Below are 16,795 nucleotides of genomic sequence, written 5' to 3'. Positions count from 1 at the left end.
TGACACACACACACACACACACACACACTGAAGATGCGCCATTTAACACATCAAAGCTTGGGGACTGAAAGCTGCGAGCTGGAGGACAGACAGATGCAGCGCTGCATCACTTTAATCCTCTTTACCCAGCCACGTGTGGAGAGAGAGACAGAGAGACAGACAGAGGCAAACAAATTCCACTCAGAGTAAACAAGCTAAGGTGCAAGAGGTGAGGAACGCTCTCGCACACATGCACACACACACATACAGCCTTTGAACTATGTAAAGAGGCATAATGCACATCCTATTAATGATTAATCAGTCCTGGTTCAAAATAAACATTCACTTTAAGCTTGTCAAGACAGAGAGACCATGCATGAGGAAGGAAGGAAGAAAGGAAATAAGGAAAGAAAGAAAGAAAATAAGAAAGAAAGAAAGAAAGAAAGAAAGAAAGAAAGAAAGAAAGAAAGATTTCCAAGTAAAATAATAACAATAATAATAATAATAATAATAATAAATAAAATGTTAAAAATTAATAAAATGTTTAAAAATATATATTTAAATAAATAAAAATGCTTAATTGTTAAAAAAAGTTATTAGATGCAGAGATAAAGCACCAGTTGAACATTACAGACCATGACAGAACATTATAATATAATTAACGTAAAATAAACAAATAAAATTAAATATTAAATAAATCAAATTAAAAGAAAGAATAAATAAACTGCAAAACTGTTAAAAAAAGTTATTAGATGCATAGACAAATCATCAAAAATGGAAAATTACAGATAATTACAAATTACAGTAAATAAATGTTAAATAAGTTTTAAATAAATGTTAACTAATTAAATTAACTGTCAAATAAATCATAACTAATTAAATAAATTAAATAAATAACAGCCAAACCATAGCAACATTACCTCAACCAATAATGTGAGATTGGGGTGGGGTTATCTGTTTGTTGACCATTGGGAAACCTGTATGAAGACAGTCATTATTTTTTGCAATTCCATTTTGGAAAAATACACAGACAAAAGGCTTTCGAATATGAGTCCTCCTGCCTTCAGTGACCTTCAGAGTGACCTCAGATGACCACCACCTCATCCTCAAACTCCTCCAACTTTCTCCCAGAGTCTGGAAAGTTCTGCGCTCAGCTGTGCTGAAGGTCTCGCTAGAGGAAGACAATTCCATCAAACCAGAAGAAAAAAGCACTCAGGGTATCTGTGATAGTCTCATAAAAGAACAGCGGCCTGTGAGGAGAAGAGACATGTTGTTATTGAGACAACAGAAGAGAGATAAAAAAAGAAAGTTGGAAACACTGAGTAACTGATTTCTACTGTAACTGACCACAGATCAGCAGCATTCACCAGAGATTACTCGACTAAAAGATTATACATTTAGAACATATTCTATTCTTCAGCCGTTAGTTTATGCGTGTTAAAATATGATCACTGACAAAATCTGAGCACTTAAAAAAAGGGTTCAATTTGTTAATATTAGCTAATTCACTTTAAAAATAAAAATAATTGTTGGTTTAACTTAAAAAACTAAGTAACCTGGCTGCAAATTTTTTAGTTCATTTAAACTAAAAATTTGAGTTAATACAAAGGAGATTGGTTTAATCAACAGAAACTTTTTCTGAACCACATTTTCGAAGTTGACTTGACAAAGGAAAAAACTTGTGTAATCATTAAACATACACTACCATTCAAAAGATTGGAGTCGGTAAGATTTGTTAATGTTTTTGAAGTCTCTTCTGCTCACCAAGTCTGCATTCATTTACTCAAAAATACAGTAATATTGTGAAACATTATTACAATTTAAAATTATGGTTTTCTATTTGAATATATTTTAAAATATAATTTATTCCTGTGATGCAAAGCTGAATTTTCAGCATCATTACTCCAGTCTTCAGTGTCACATGATCCTTTAGAAATCATTCTAATATATTGATTTGCTGCTTAAGAAACATTTATGATTATTATCAATGTTGAAAACAGTTGTGCTGCTTTGATTGTGATTCGATTAATAAAACGTTCACAAGAACAGCATTTTTTTTGTAACAATGTCACTTTTGATCAATTTAATGCATCCTTGCTGAATAAAATATTTTATTTTTCTTTTTTTTTTCGAAAAACTAAAATCCTACTAATCCAAAACCATTGAATATTAGTGAATATGTTATTATTCATTGTTAATTAATGTTTGCACATAAAACATCAACTAATGTTCATTTATAAAACTTGAAATGTTAAATGTTTTTATGTAGAAATTAACATTTACCAAAATGAATAAATGCTGTTGTAGTAACCACAAATCTGATGTTTGAGTCACACAAAATGAAGAAACACAAAGCATTTGCAAAGCAGCCATCTGAATATAACTCTCACAGGCTTTTGTGCTGATTAAAAATTACTGGAGTACGAGCATCTCCTTCAGTGAACCAGGAACGGGCAACAGCGATTCCATTTCACATGGCTGTGATTTCATTTCCAAGAGAGGGGGAGAGAGTGAGAGAGAATCCCTGAGGAATAACAGCGCTCCGCTGGCAATGACAAGTTTGACAGCTTCAGCCACAGAGACAAAGACAGGACAAAAGTGAATAATGAGTTCTTCACATCGGGGGATTCCTGCGGCTGAAGGTGCCAGTGAGTCAGAGCCACACAGGCGGACGGCAGGTTCCTCCTCCAGCACCTGATGGTGGCAGCTGCCTTCTGCACCGACATGTCCTCACATGCCATTCCAACATGCTCTACGGACACGCTGTCATGCTGTTCCTGACAGCAAACACAAAAACCAGACAATTCAGCGCAATCTCAAGATGAGTTGGGTTCACTCCAGTGTGAGGGAATAACTAACTCAAATTAGCAACACTACTTAACGCAATGATTTATTTCAGTAGTGTGATAGAGGCTCAGCTGTTTTAAACATAGTGGAGTATTTCCAGGAATAAATTTTGAGAAAACAGTTTTTAATGTTGTATAAACCTAAAGCAAACTGTAGCAACAGTCAAATGCATTTTCATCTCTCAAATGTAACATATTTTTATATCAATTAACTTTCTCCCACTCAGTGTTTTTATTGTTACCTATTACATTAAATATAATATAATATAAATATATACAAACCCGATTCCAAAAAGGTTGGGACACTGTACAAATTTTGAATAAAAACAGAATATAATGATGTGGAACTTTCAAATTTCAATATTTTATTCAGAATACAACATAGATGACATATCAAATGTTTAAACTGAGAAAATGTATCATTTTAAGGGAAAAATAAGTTGATTTTAAATTTCATGGCATCAACACATCTCAAAAAAGTTGGGACAAGGCCATGTTTACCACTGTGTGGCATCCCCTCTTCTTTTTATAACAGTCTGCAAACGTCTGGGGACTGAGGAGACAAGTTGCTCAAGTTTAGGAATAGGAATGTTGTCCCATTCTTGTCTAATACAGGCTTCTAGTTGCTCAACTGTCTTAGGTCTTCTTTGTCGCATCTTCCTCTTTATGATGCGCCAAATGTTTTCTATGGGTGAAAGATCTGAATTGCAGACTGGCCATTTCAGTACCCGGATCCTTCTTCTACGCAGCCATGATGTTGTAATTGATGCAGTATGTGGTCTGGCATTGTCATGTTGGAAAATGCAAGGTCTTCCCTGAAAGAGACGACGTCTGGATGGGAGCATATGTTGTTCTAGAACTTGGATATACCTTTCAGCATTGATGGTGCCTTTCCAGATGTGTAAGCTGCCCATGCCACACGCACTCATGCAACCCCATACCATCAGAGATGCAGGCTTCTGAACTGAGCGCTGATAACAACTTGGGTTGTCCTTGTCCTCTTTAGTCCGGATGACATGGCGACCCAGTTTTCCAAAAAGAACTTCAAATTTTGATTCGTCTGACCACAGAACAGTTTTCCACTTTGCCACAGTCCATTTTAAATGAGCCTTGGCCCAGAGAAAACGCCTGTGCTTCTGGATCATGTTTTGATATGGCTTCTTTTTTGACCTATAGAGTTTTAGCCGGCAGCGGCGAATGGCACGGTGGATTGTGTTCACCGACAATGTTTTCTAGAAGTATTCCTGAGCCCATGTTGTGATTTCCATTACAGTAGCATTCCTGTATGTGATGCAGTGCCGTCTAAGGTCCCGAAGATCACGGGTGTCCAGTATGGTTTTCCAGCCTTGACCCTTACGCACAGAGATTGTTCCAGATTCTCTGAATCTTTGGATGATATTATGCACTGTAGATGATGATAACTTCAAACTCTTTGCAATTTTTCTCTGAGAAACTCCTTTCTGATATTGCTCCACTATTTTTCGCCGCAGCATTGGGGGAATTGGTGATCCTCTGCCCATCTTGACTTCTGAGAAACACTGCCACTCTGAGAGGCTCTTTTTATACCCAATCATGTTGCCAATTGACCTAATAAGTTGCAAATTAGTCCTCCAGCTGTTCCTTATATGTACATTTAACTTTTCCGGCCTCTTATTGCTACCTGTCCCAACTTTTTTGGAATGTGTAGCTCTCATGAAATCCAAAATGAGACAATATTTGGCATGACATTTCAAAATGTCTCACTTTCAACATTTGATATGTTATCTATATTCTATTGTGAATAAAATATAAGTTTATGAGATTTGTAAATTATTGCATTCCTTTTTTATTCACAATTTGTACAGTGTCCCAACTTTTTTGGAATCGGGTTTGTAAATATATAACATAATTATATTATTTTACCTAATTATACTATTCTACCTGTTAAAAAATATTTTTGTTAATTGAAATGTATCAGATATTAAATAAAATAAAACATAAATATTAGTTGAAAAACTTTGAACTTAAAAAACAAAATTTAACTGAAACATTAGTACTAAAATTACTAAAACAAAAATAAAGCTAAACAGAAACATAAAAATTCTAATATAAATGTTAAAGCATATATATAAAAATTACTAAATCTAAAATGAAAACTGAAAATATAAAAGCCAATTCAAAATATTAATAAATACTATAATAGTATATAAATAATACTAATAACACTGCCTACTCAGATATTCAACTGTAAGTTTTAAAAGGTTGAATTATAGGTCAATTCCTCCAAAAAGTGTAAAACTGGCGCTACCAAAACATCGTTCTTCAAAACTTCAACCTGCATCCAATATTTCAAACAATGGTATGTGTTTTGGTCTGTTGGTCCGACAGGGGAATATGTTTGAAAACAATCATAATTTTGCACATTTGCTAATGCCGAAGGTGCAGAAATTACACACTTCAATATAGTTAGCTACTTTTACTAGTAGCAAACTACGTTTTCAAACTGAACTACTAAGCTTCCCAGGATAATAGCTACAGAAAACAGCAAACTGGGAAGAAATGCCGGCTGTTGTCCAGGGAGAAATCAGTGCTAATTTGAAAATTTGGCCCCGGTTCAGATGGATTGACACGTATCTCGGCTGATCCGTCCTTCCTCATGGACTGCGTGTTACTTCATACGGGGGATTTTCCACTCAGCCGAGTGGATTTCGCATCATTTCTTGTCAGTTTGCTTTGTTTGTGTGAGGTGAGCGGACATGCATCTACGATAGACACTAATCTCCGTCTCATCAGAGCGACGGGTGCGAGGCATTTATGGCAGATGTCCATTAGCAGCCGATCAGCAGGGTCTGTCTCCACAGGGGCCGTGACAGGTCTGAGTGTGTGTGTGTGTGTGTGTGTGTGTGTAAGAGAGAGAGAGTGTATTACGGATCCGGCTCTGTGCTGGTCCTGTGGAGTTCTCCCTCGCCCCACACGAGCGTCTCGGACACAAGCTGCCGTCCTCCCCCCCGCCTCTGAGATCAGGAACCCACTTATCCAGCCACGCCATTGTCTAGTGTGTCCACACACATCTGTTATGCTTGGGCAACACCGCCGCTGACAGACAGTCCATTGTTCCTGTGGCCGGTAGGAGGACGCAGTCACAGTTTGGGGTAATTGCCGCTCCTAATTAGTTCAAGACACACACACACAAAATTGCTTTTTAATTAAATGCCATCCAGCCTCTAATGAGCAATCAATATCAACCAATAAAGAGACACAACATATCCAGAATCCAAGCGGGATAAAGAATAGAGTAGGTTTTCTGAAGAAAATGCTCATGCAAAAGTAACTGCCATAGGCATTCCAATCAGTTACCAGGGTGTTGCTATGCAAGTATTCTAACCCCCGGTTTCACAGACGAGGCTTAAGACCAAAATGCATGTTTGAGCCGTTTTAACTGAAAGCAAATTGTACTGCCATATCTTAAAATATGCCAGTGTCATTGTTTTGTCTCAAGATGCATACCAGTAATGTTTTTTTCTAAGGCATGTTTATAAAAGCTACTTAAAGGGTTTGTTCACCCAAAAATGAAAATTCTGTCATTAATTATTCGCCCTCATGTCGTTCCACACCCGTAAGACCTTCGTTCATCTTCAGAGCACAAATTAATATATTTTTGGTCAAATCCGATGGCTCAATAAGGCCTGCATTGACAGCAAGATAATTTACACTTTCAATGCCCAGAAAGCTACTAAAGACATATTTAAATCAGTTCATGTGACTACAGAGACGAGAATGCTTTTTGTGCGCAAAAAAAAAAAAAAATAACGACTTTATTCAACAATATCTAGTGATTTTAAAATACTGCTTCATGAAGCTTCAAAGCTTTACAAATCTTTGTTTTTCGAATCAGTGGTTTGAAGCGTGTATCAAACTGCCAAAGTCATTGAAATTTTGAAATGTTTCAAAACACTTATGACATAACGAAGCCTCGTTTACTGAAATCACGTGACTTTGGCAGTTTGATACACGCTCCGTACCACTGATTCGAAACAAAAGACTTACAAAGCTTCGAAGCTTCATGAAGCAGTGTTTTGTTTTTTGGCGCACAAAAAGAATTCTCGTCGCTTCATAACATTAAGGTTGAACCACTGTAGTCACATGAACTGTTTTAAATACGTCTTTAGTAGCTTTCTGGGCATTTCAAAGTGTTAATTATCTTGCTGTCAATGGAGGCCTCACTGAGCCTCCATTTGTCTTCATATCTTAATTTGTGCTCTGAACATGAACGAAGGTCTTACGGGTGTAGAACGACATGAGGGTGAGTAATTGATGACAGAATTTTCATTTTTGGGTGAACTAACCCTTTAAATGTTCTAAATGAACTAAGGCCTAATCATGTCTCAGTCTAAGCCCTGTCTGTGAAACCAGGCCTATGAGTAATATTAATAGTGATGCTTGACGTAGCAAAAAACTAGTAAAATATTTAAGAAATTAACAATTCTATTCAGCAGGGATGCATTTAATTGATCAAAAATGACAGTAAAAGATGTTAATAATGATACAAAATATTTCTATTTTAGAATATTGAAGAAAAAAAAAAGTTTCCACAAAATTATTGAGCAGCACAACTGTTTCCAACTGATAATCAGAAATGTTTATTGAGCAGCAAATCATCATATTAGAATGATTTCTGAAGGATCATGTGACACTGAAGACTGGAGTAATGATGCTGAATATTCAGCTTTGATCACAGGAATAAATTATATTTTAAAATATATTACAATACAAAACAGATATTTTAAATTGTAATGTTTCACAATATTACTGTTTTTAGTATTTTTGATCAAATAAATGCAGCCTTAGTAAGCAAAATCTTACAGACCACAAAATTTTAAAAGGTAGTGTAAGTAAAAAAAAGGAGAAAGAAAGAAAACGGGGTGAGCGAGGCTGGTCTTGATTAATCCCAGAATGCCGAGATGTCCCATGTTGCCATGGATTCTGTAACCTGATAATGTGAACAGACTGTACCGTCACTGTGGGAATATGGGCGGCTTTCACCTCATCTCACAACTCAGGTCCTCTCTGAACTCCCTCTGGGCCGCTGGCTGACACAGGCCTGCTAATGATGACGGGAACCGTAACCTGTAGATGCTAGAGATGAAAAAAAAAAAAAACAACTCCATCTGTACCCAAAATCACAATTAATGCATATGTAGCTTTACAAGCTACTCATTATTTAAAAGTTAAGCTACATGTTACTTTCAAAAAGTAGTTAACTAAATTAAAGATTTGTAAAGGAGCAATATCTTTTTAAATGCATCAGATGATGTTATTTACAATTTTACAATTAAACAAAAAACAATTGGAGGAGCAGCATTAAACTTACAAAAAATACAAGCAAACTATATAACAGAATTAAAAACATAGGGACAAGCAGCAGCATTTAACTAAGTGAATTAGTGAATCATTCATATTAAACATCCAAACGAATCAATTTGCAGGCTGCTCATGGACAGTCTGATGTGTATTATACACATTATTACACATATAATACGGCAAAACAGCAAGATCCAATGTGGTTAGTTGGTTTTACACAATTCCCAGAAATCTAGGTAAAGTCATATTGATAGGTACCAGGCTGCAAAAAGCACTTCTTAGGAAGAACTAGTCACTAGATTTGAACAGGTCAATGCGACAAATCTTTGAAACATATGGAAAAGTTTGAACTGTGGTCATAATAGGTTGCAAAGATGAGCAGTCTGCCAATGCTTAACTATGAGCTCTTTTCCAGTGGTCAACCACATCAGAAAGCTCTCTAGACCAGTCAGATTTTAAGAGGGTCACTATAGATGCATTGCTGCACGGATTCAATTTGTGAAACGTAGTGAAACTGCAGTCAGAATGCAAAATTTCATTTGACCGTTCTGTGCATGGTATTCTGACAGAAGAGAGATTCAGGAGTGAAGATTCGAGCTCTCAGTGTGCTGTCGAACACATTTTGAGCACATATACCTGGCAGCTGTTCACAGAATCAGCAACGTGCTTATCCAGAGTCGGCCAGCAGAAATAAGTCTTCACCAGTACAGTTGTATTTGGGATGCCTGGATGACTAGCGCTCAGCCAGGAGGGAATTTAACTGTCGTTTTACTAGTTCCCATTCTGTAGCTCCCTTCAAATAAGAGCAGTGGCACCGGAACTAAACCCTCAAATGGAACGGTGATAAAATTGCAAATCCTTGAAAATTCTACAATTCTTTGGTTGCTTGTGGCCATTCTGGATTCCTGGATCTCTGAGGCCTGTTTGTTGTATGAAAAAGGACATTTCACGTTTCTTCAATAGAACACAAATGATGATTTTTAACTCCAACCGTTGCCGTCTGTCAGTCAAATAATGCGAATGAATGGTAACACAATTTATAAGAGTCAAAAATGCATAGATATGCATAGACAAATCCAAATTAAATGCTGCGGCTCATATTTATATCATTTTTACCTCTAATACACCATGTCCAACTGCATTCAGCACTCGCTTAGTGAGGTCTGATCGTGCTCTGACAACGGCAGTGATGTCTCGCACGTATACTTCAATGAGTGCTAGACATCACTGCCATTGTCAGAGCGCGATCAGACCTCACTAAGCGAGTGCTGAACGCAGTTGGACATAGTGGTGTATTAGAGGTAAAAAATGATATAAATACTGTTCAGTTTCTCGCACAAACCGATCGTTTCGTGTCTTAGGACATCAATGTGTCGTCACGACCCACAGGGTTTAATATGGATTTGTCTATGCATATTTTTTGACTCTTATAGTTTGTGTTACCATTCACTCGCATTATTTGACTGACCGATGGCAACGGTTGGAGTTAAAAATCATCATTTGTGTTCTACTGAAGAAACAAAGTCACCTACATCTTGGATGCCCTAGGGGTAAGCAGATAAACATCAAATTTTCATTTTTTAGGTGAACTATCCCTTTAAATAGTTTTAGCTGATCATATTAATGTACTAATGTACAAAATCTTTATGCAATTATTACATTTTAAGTATTTAAAATGTAAAAGAGTATATATATATATATATATATATATATATATACTATATTACACATATAACATATATATATATATATATATATATATATATATATATATATATATATATATATATATATATATATAAATATATATATATATTTATATATTTATATACATACATATCTTTTTGAGACAATGCAATTTTTATATACTTCAAAATTAACATATATAAAAGTACAACAACACAAAAAATCAAATTTTCATCGCAATATAAATCAAATGTCTGACGAGTGCAGTATATCAAACCTTGTTCTCTGGAGTTCTAGGAAGGAAAACAATTCTCACAACAAATTGCACAGGTGAGGCGATGCTACAGGTGTTGAGGTCAGCAAAAGGTCCAGGTGACCATCTGCCCATGTGACGGCTCGCAGAGATCAGAGAGGATGTGAGAGAGTGTGATCAACCTGAAATCAGCCGAGATTAAAGCCAAAACAGCAGCAGCGTGCCAACACTGAGGAAAATAAAAACTGGATGAGGCAGACAGAAAGACAGAATGAAAGATAGATCAACAGATAAAACGATACAACAATAGAACGATAGAACGAACGATAAATAGAACGATTGAACAAACGATAGATAGAACAAATGATAGATAGATAGAACAAACGATAGATCGATAGAACAAATGAACAAAAGATAGACAGACAGATAGACAGATAGATAGATAGATATGAATCAGATCTCAGCTCTGTTAATGGATCTTCTCATCTCTGATCAAAGGTGTGTGTGTGTGTGTGTGTGTGTGTGTGTGTGTGTGTGTGTGTGTGTGTGTGTGTGTGTGTGTGTGTGTGTGTGTATGTGTCTTATAATTATCATCTGTGTTTTTCCTCATTCATGTTATGTCTGCTCAGTGTCTGCATGTGTTTGTACTGGACCTGAAGCCTGCCAGCAGAACTATCCAGATGCCAAAAACACACGTTCATAACATTAAGTGCGTAAGCTGTGTTCTGACCGCACCAGTAATGCATTAAAGTACAGAGAGAAGGGAGGCTGGGCAGACGGCTGTGCTCGTACATTAAGATCCTCTGGGTTTTGTCAATACAGACCCAAAATTACATCACTCACTCACTCACTCACTCACTGTATGCATCTTTAAGAGGTAGACAATATGTGTGGAATTAACTGAATGGATATTTCAGTTCAAGATCAATGCATTTGCACTACATTTTTGGACAATGTGAATAAATAACAAGCAATTTAAACAGGACGCCTGGAGCCAGTCTAAATAAATAATTCATAGATGCACATAAATGCATATTAGTGCACTGATGGCTTTTCATTCACAAGATGAATACAGTAAGTGAATGGAAGTTGTCACACACAGTGTAAATATTAGAACAGTTAACAAATAACACGTCCATGGTCAATATTTCAAGTTAGAACTAGATGGAAGAAGTAAAAATGCTTCATTTTTTCAAAACTGTCAAATACTCATTGTTTTTATGGGTTATGTAAAAGCCAAAGCCAAATAGAATGAAGCTCCTGGATGTTTTCTGCCCTAGGGGAGGATTGCATTTAATCCAGGCTTTAGAGAGAGGCCTATCTGAACATAATCTCCAGATTAAAAACACAAGCGTTTAATTCAGAGCCCTCTTTCACAGCCTCTCTATACAATTCAGTAAATATTATAGAGGCCATTCATTAATGCACATACACCACAGCACTACGCGTGTCTACATACAGATGGGCAATCGACTGAAAATTAAATATTTAACTCTTTCAAAAAAAATTCACATTTATCACGTTTGTAGAAGATGTGATCATGTAACATGTGATGGTGTGGATGGTAATCACATGTGATGGTAAAGACATTTATTTTTCTCTTTGGAGATAAAATTGTAAAATATGTGCACTCGTCAACTCCCATCATAATTTATTATCTGTTTGGAAACACTACAGCAAACAATTCATAATATTTAGTATCAGTCTTAAAAGTTCTGCACATTAAGGTTGTCTTGATGTTACCTCTTACTGTGAGACACAGGGGAGAGCAAATGTCTTATCTGAGGTCCTTGACTGTTTGTCCTTCCTTCAGTATCTGCACACACAGACACACACACACACACGCAGTCTGCACAAATCAGGGTAGTTAAATATGGTGCACTTTTACTGCCGCTTCTGTAAATACCTGCTGTGCACCTGGAAAATTGGTGCTTGGATAAATCTGACTAAACTTTTTTATTTCAATGGACTAAATGTACTATGTTTTAGTTCGATAATGATTTATATTTAATATTTTGTATTTTTAGGAGATTTTATGGTACTAAATGAATATGCAGTCATTCAGTTAATCTGTTAACCACTTTTTGAGCATAGACCTGAAAATGAAATATCCAACTTAAAGATACATTTTTGTACATTTTATGAGGATCTATCAACAGAAATGCAATATAATATACATAACTATGTTTTCAGTGATGTATAAAGACCTTACATAATGAACCGTTATGTTTTTATTACCTTAGAATGAGCCATTTTTATCTACATACACCGCGGGTCCCCTTACATGTTAAAGGTGCCCTAAAACGTTCTTTCATGTAATATAAGTCTAAGGTGTCCCCTGAATGTGTCTATGAAGTTTCAGCTCAAAATACTCCATAGATTTTTTTTAAATTATTTTTTAACTGCCTATTTTGGGGCATCATTAACTATGCACCAATTCAGCGCGCGGCCCCTTTAAATCTCGCGCTCCTCGCCCCGAGCTCGCGACTATAAAACAGTGCATAAACAAAGTTCACACAGCTAATATAACCCTCAAAATGGATCTTTACAAGATGTTCGTCATGCATGCTGCATGCATGCTTCGGATCATGTGAGTATAGTATTTATTTGGATGTTTACATTTGATTCTGAATGAGTTTGATAGTGCTCCGTGGCTAAAGCTAACATTACACACTGTTGGAGAGATTTATAAAGAATGAAGTTGTGTTTATGCATTATACAGACTGCAAGTGTTTAAGAATGAAAATAGCGACGGCTCTTGTCTCCGTGAATACAGTAAGAAACGATGGTAACTTTAACCACATTTAACAGTACATTAGCAACATGCTAACGAAACATTTATAAAGACAATCTACAAATATCACTAAAAATATCATGTAATCATGGATCATGTCAGTTATTATTGCTCCATATGCCATTTTTCACCGTTGTTCTTGCTTGCTTACCTAGTCTGATGATTCAGCTGTGCACAGATCCAGACGTTAATACTGGCTGCCCTTGTCTAATGCCTTGAACATGGGCTGGCATATGCAAATATTGGGGGCGTACATATTAATGATCCCGACTGTTATGTAACAGTCAGTGTTATGTTGAGATTCGCCTGTTTTTCGGAGGTCTTTTAAACAAATGAGATTTAAATAAAAAGGAGGAAACAATGGAGTTTGAGACTCACTGTATGTCATTTCCATGTACTGAACTCTTGTTATTCAACTATGCCAAGGTAAATTCAATTTTTGATTCTAGGGCACCTTTAAGTCACCATTTTGTTTCTACAGTAGCCCTAAATGGACAAACTGCTCTACAGAGCGTGTTTGCTTGACTGGCTACTCTCTGCTATCTCAGACAATGACATCTTTGTCCTGTGTTGGCCACCGTAGTTTCTCTATATATATTATCTCTATCTATAACTCTATATATTGCAATTTGCAACCTCACCGCTATATGCCGCTAAAATTTACACACTGCACCTTTAAACTGTCATAAATCTTGAATGTTTGGCGCACAGACTTATAAATATAAATATATTTTCCAAAACACGTTTTACTCTAAAGCTGTCAGAAAAGTTTAAGTTTAAGGTTGATATCTCAAAAAATTAGCTTTCAGTAAGATTTTTTGGGCGCAGTACCAAACGCTTCCAGTAGATGAAATTAGTTTCCTACTCATTTCCAACTATTTTTTTCAGGACCAAGTAACCTTTTTGAATTCATGAATCATTTCCATGATTTTTGTTTACATAGCAAATGCCAAAAACCTTACCAAGTTTCATAACATTCCGATTAAGTAAAAAAAAAAAACTAAAAAAAATAAAATAAAATAGGCTACATAAGGCCTATAAAACTCATTTCAGGCCAATCGAAAAATCAAATAGAGGTCACATGTTAATAATCTGTTGAAATGATTTGCCAGCTGTTTGCATGTTTCATTTATAGATATGGTATAAGAATCTTGCTTAACTTGTCTGACCAGTATCTCTTTCAAGATCAGTGATCTTTAAATAGAAATAACTGAAAAATATATGGACAAATGAACAATGACTAGCTACAATTCAGCACTGGAAGGAAATTACATCACCCCTAAGAAAATGTATTTCATGTTCTAATCCCAAATGACTGAATCCATAGATATGAACACCTATATGCTGCATCTCAGAAAGGTAAACATTATGGTTTATATATAATTTGTAGTTATTATGGGTAATAGTTTTTATGGTTATACAACTTGCTTCCGTCTTTAATTTTTTTTTTTTTTTTTATCTGTGACTCTGTAATATTACTAAACCAACTCATCTAACTAAGTAAAGGAAATGAATCTGGACATAAGACCTGTTTGCAGGTTTAAGATGGAACGGCAAGCCCGTCTGGCTGGAGCTTTGAGCGTTAATGGCTAATGAATAGGCAGCACCTGGTTCCTTCATGCAGCAGCGCCGCAGGTTCGCAGGAGGAGCTGGATGATGATGCCAGCGAGCTGATCTCAGCCAAAGCTCGATACCATCAGACCGCCTGTGCCCCTCCACACCTCCACACCCACAGAGAGATCCACACGCGGCCCTGCGGACGCCACGACAATTAAATTACCTTCATGAGGTGCGGGACACACCAGAACCCAACAAGCACCTCTTAAAGGGTCAGAATTCAACAACAACAAAGTTACTTGCAAAACAATACATGCAATTAAATTTTTTTTAAATATAACCACAATTATAGGGTTCAAGAGAACAAAATTGACCAAAATTACCAAATGTAAAAGAATATATTATGCTTTTGCTGTGAATAAAAGTTGTTTTGGTGGTAAAGTTCAACACACAGTTTTTCATTTTTTCAGTTATGGCGCCCCCTAGCATTGGAAAATGATAAAAATACCTCATTGTCCCACTAAATTGTATAAGCATTTGTTCTTATAGGCCAATAATATGTCATTTAACTACTTATCAATGCTATATGTGTGTGTGTGTCAATGACGTGACGGGTCATTTTTTGTCCAAAGGCCTTAATAATAATAAAAAACAAAGATATGACATCCAAAGTATGTAAGGTAGTTTAAATATATTTTGCTAAACAGTATTAAAATTATGTGTAAAAGTCTTTGCTTTGTTATGAGAAAGAATGTCCGGAAAAATTAATTTCATTGTCATTCGGAGTAACCAATATAAATGGGACCATTTTGGATCAAGTCATGCTGTCAATATCATGTGACAGGATGTGACATCCTTTAGACATCTGCAAATGTCCGCTGAGGAAAGCTCTTTAGTCCTTTTAACATTTAAGACATTCCCATGACAGCACTAGTCAATGCATTTGTCAGTTGAGTCTAGTAAGATGTGTAAAGTAGCCTCTTTTCTTGTCTTTTTCATAACGATTTTTTAATAGGCTACATGTAAAAATACTCATTTCGTATCCATTTTTTAATTAATGTGCTAATACTCTGATATTTAAGAGGAATAAAATATAACACATCAAGATGTTCCCATCATGGATCATTTTATGGATTTAGTTTTAATTCATTAACTTTGTTTTAATTCATTTTTAATTTTACTTTCATTTTATGAATTAAACATCTTGTAAACATACATTATCACTAGAAAAATAGAAATAACTGTTAAACGTGAAAGTATTATGCAATCATTTGAGACATTTATCCTTATATAGAATCTTTTTGGCATAAAAGGTTCTTTAAAATTGAATCAAGAACCTCAGAGTTCTATATAGAACCCCAGATTGGTGTTCTAGCTGACAAGAACACCAATCTGTAATAGATCAGATCCAGATCTTTTCTATTCTGAGGAGCCGTGTTTCACATGGGATCATAGTGCTGTTTGACAAAAGGAGCCATTTGGGATGGCACATGGCCAGACACTTTGAACAGGAGCCAGGTGCATGTTGGGATGCTTTAGACGGGGTGAGAATGACACTTGCTGTGAAAGCAGGTTGTGACAACCACCAAGGCCATGTAGCTGAAACCAGTGAGACTCGACGGCCTGTGTTTGTCTCTAGTGGTATTGCAACTATTAACACGTTAAAACAATAGCAACACTCTCATCATAACCACACTCGGCTTCTGAAATTATAGATCGGATCTCTACAGAGACAAAGCTCACAAGTGAATGGCTAAAAGTGGATACAATCCAGACAGACAGGAATCATGTGATTGAAAACATTCGCTATCCTGATGGGAGGATTTGGACATGAAATGTGGATCCTAAGAGGAAATAAACCCTGAACAACAGCACCACCTGGTGACGGGTCTCCTGTTGTTGACATGGGCAGACTGACTTATATAAGTATAAAAAAGTCACAAAATGACACATTAACACATTAAAGGTGAAGTATATAAGGTGTTTATGCATGGTGATTTTTTTTTTTATGTTAAAATACATTATCTTAATCCAGTTTATTATTTGACTACTATTAGTATGTCATTAATGAGTTTATCTCCCCCAAAAGTGTACACATTTAACCCCCCAGCCACCATCATTCAAAACATTGAGAGCGATCTGCTCAGATCTGTCAATCTTTTTTTACGTTTTTTAAAATTGGAATAAAATGAAAACTAAAAGACTTTCAATTCACATGAACCAATATTTTATTCACAATAGAACATAGATAACATAAATGTTTAAACTGAGAAATTGTACAATTTTATGCACAAAATGAGCTTATTTCAAATTTGATGCCTGCTACAGGTCTCAAAATAG

The 16,795-nt window shown here is 35.9% G+C and overlaps 1 long non-coding RNA gene across 8 annotated transcripts in view; it reads right to left on the bottom strand.

Annotated features, from left to right (window-relative positions):
• Positions 1 to 14,902, bottom strand: part of LOC125278695 — a 35,578-nt gene extending 20,676 nt beyond the window's left edge. For 5 of the 8 annotated variants that reach the window (XR_007187242.1, XR_007187249.1, XR_007187244.1 and 2 more), the window contains exons 1-6: positions 14,506 to 14,902; positions 11,848 to 11,920; positions 10,129 to 10,333; positions 7,818 to 7,940; positions 5,733 to 5,969; positions 900 to 1,229 (exon numbers count right to left, since the gene is read on the bottom strand). This is a non-coding gene — a long non-coding RNA (uncharacterized LOC125278695). Of the gene's footprint in view, positions 1 to 899; positions 1,230 to 5,732; positions 5,970 to 7,817; positions 7,941 to 8,801; positions 9,134 to 10,128; positions 10,334 to 11,847; positions 11,921 to 14,505 lie in introns of those variants that run through there. The other 3 variants (XR_007187245.1, XR_007187247.1, XR_007187248.1) reach the window with 3 other exon arrangements.
• Positions 14,903 to 16,795: the final 1,893 nt, after the last annotated feature.

This window comes from Megalobrama amblycephala, linkage group LG11 (genome assembly GCF_018812025.1).
Source record: "Megalobrama amblycephala isolate DHTTF-2021 linkage group LG11, ASM1881202v1, whole genome shotgun sequence".
Lineage (NCBI taxonomy): Eukaryota > Metazoa > Chordata > Actinopteri > Cypriniformes > Xenocyprididae > Megalobrama > Megalobrama amblycephala.
The sequence above is the reverse complement of the archived record's forward strand: the minus strand, read 5'-3'. Positions and strand labels throughout refer to the sequence as shown.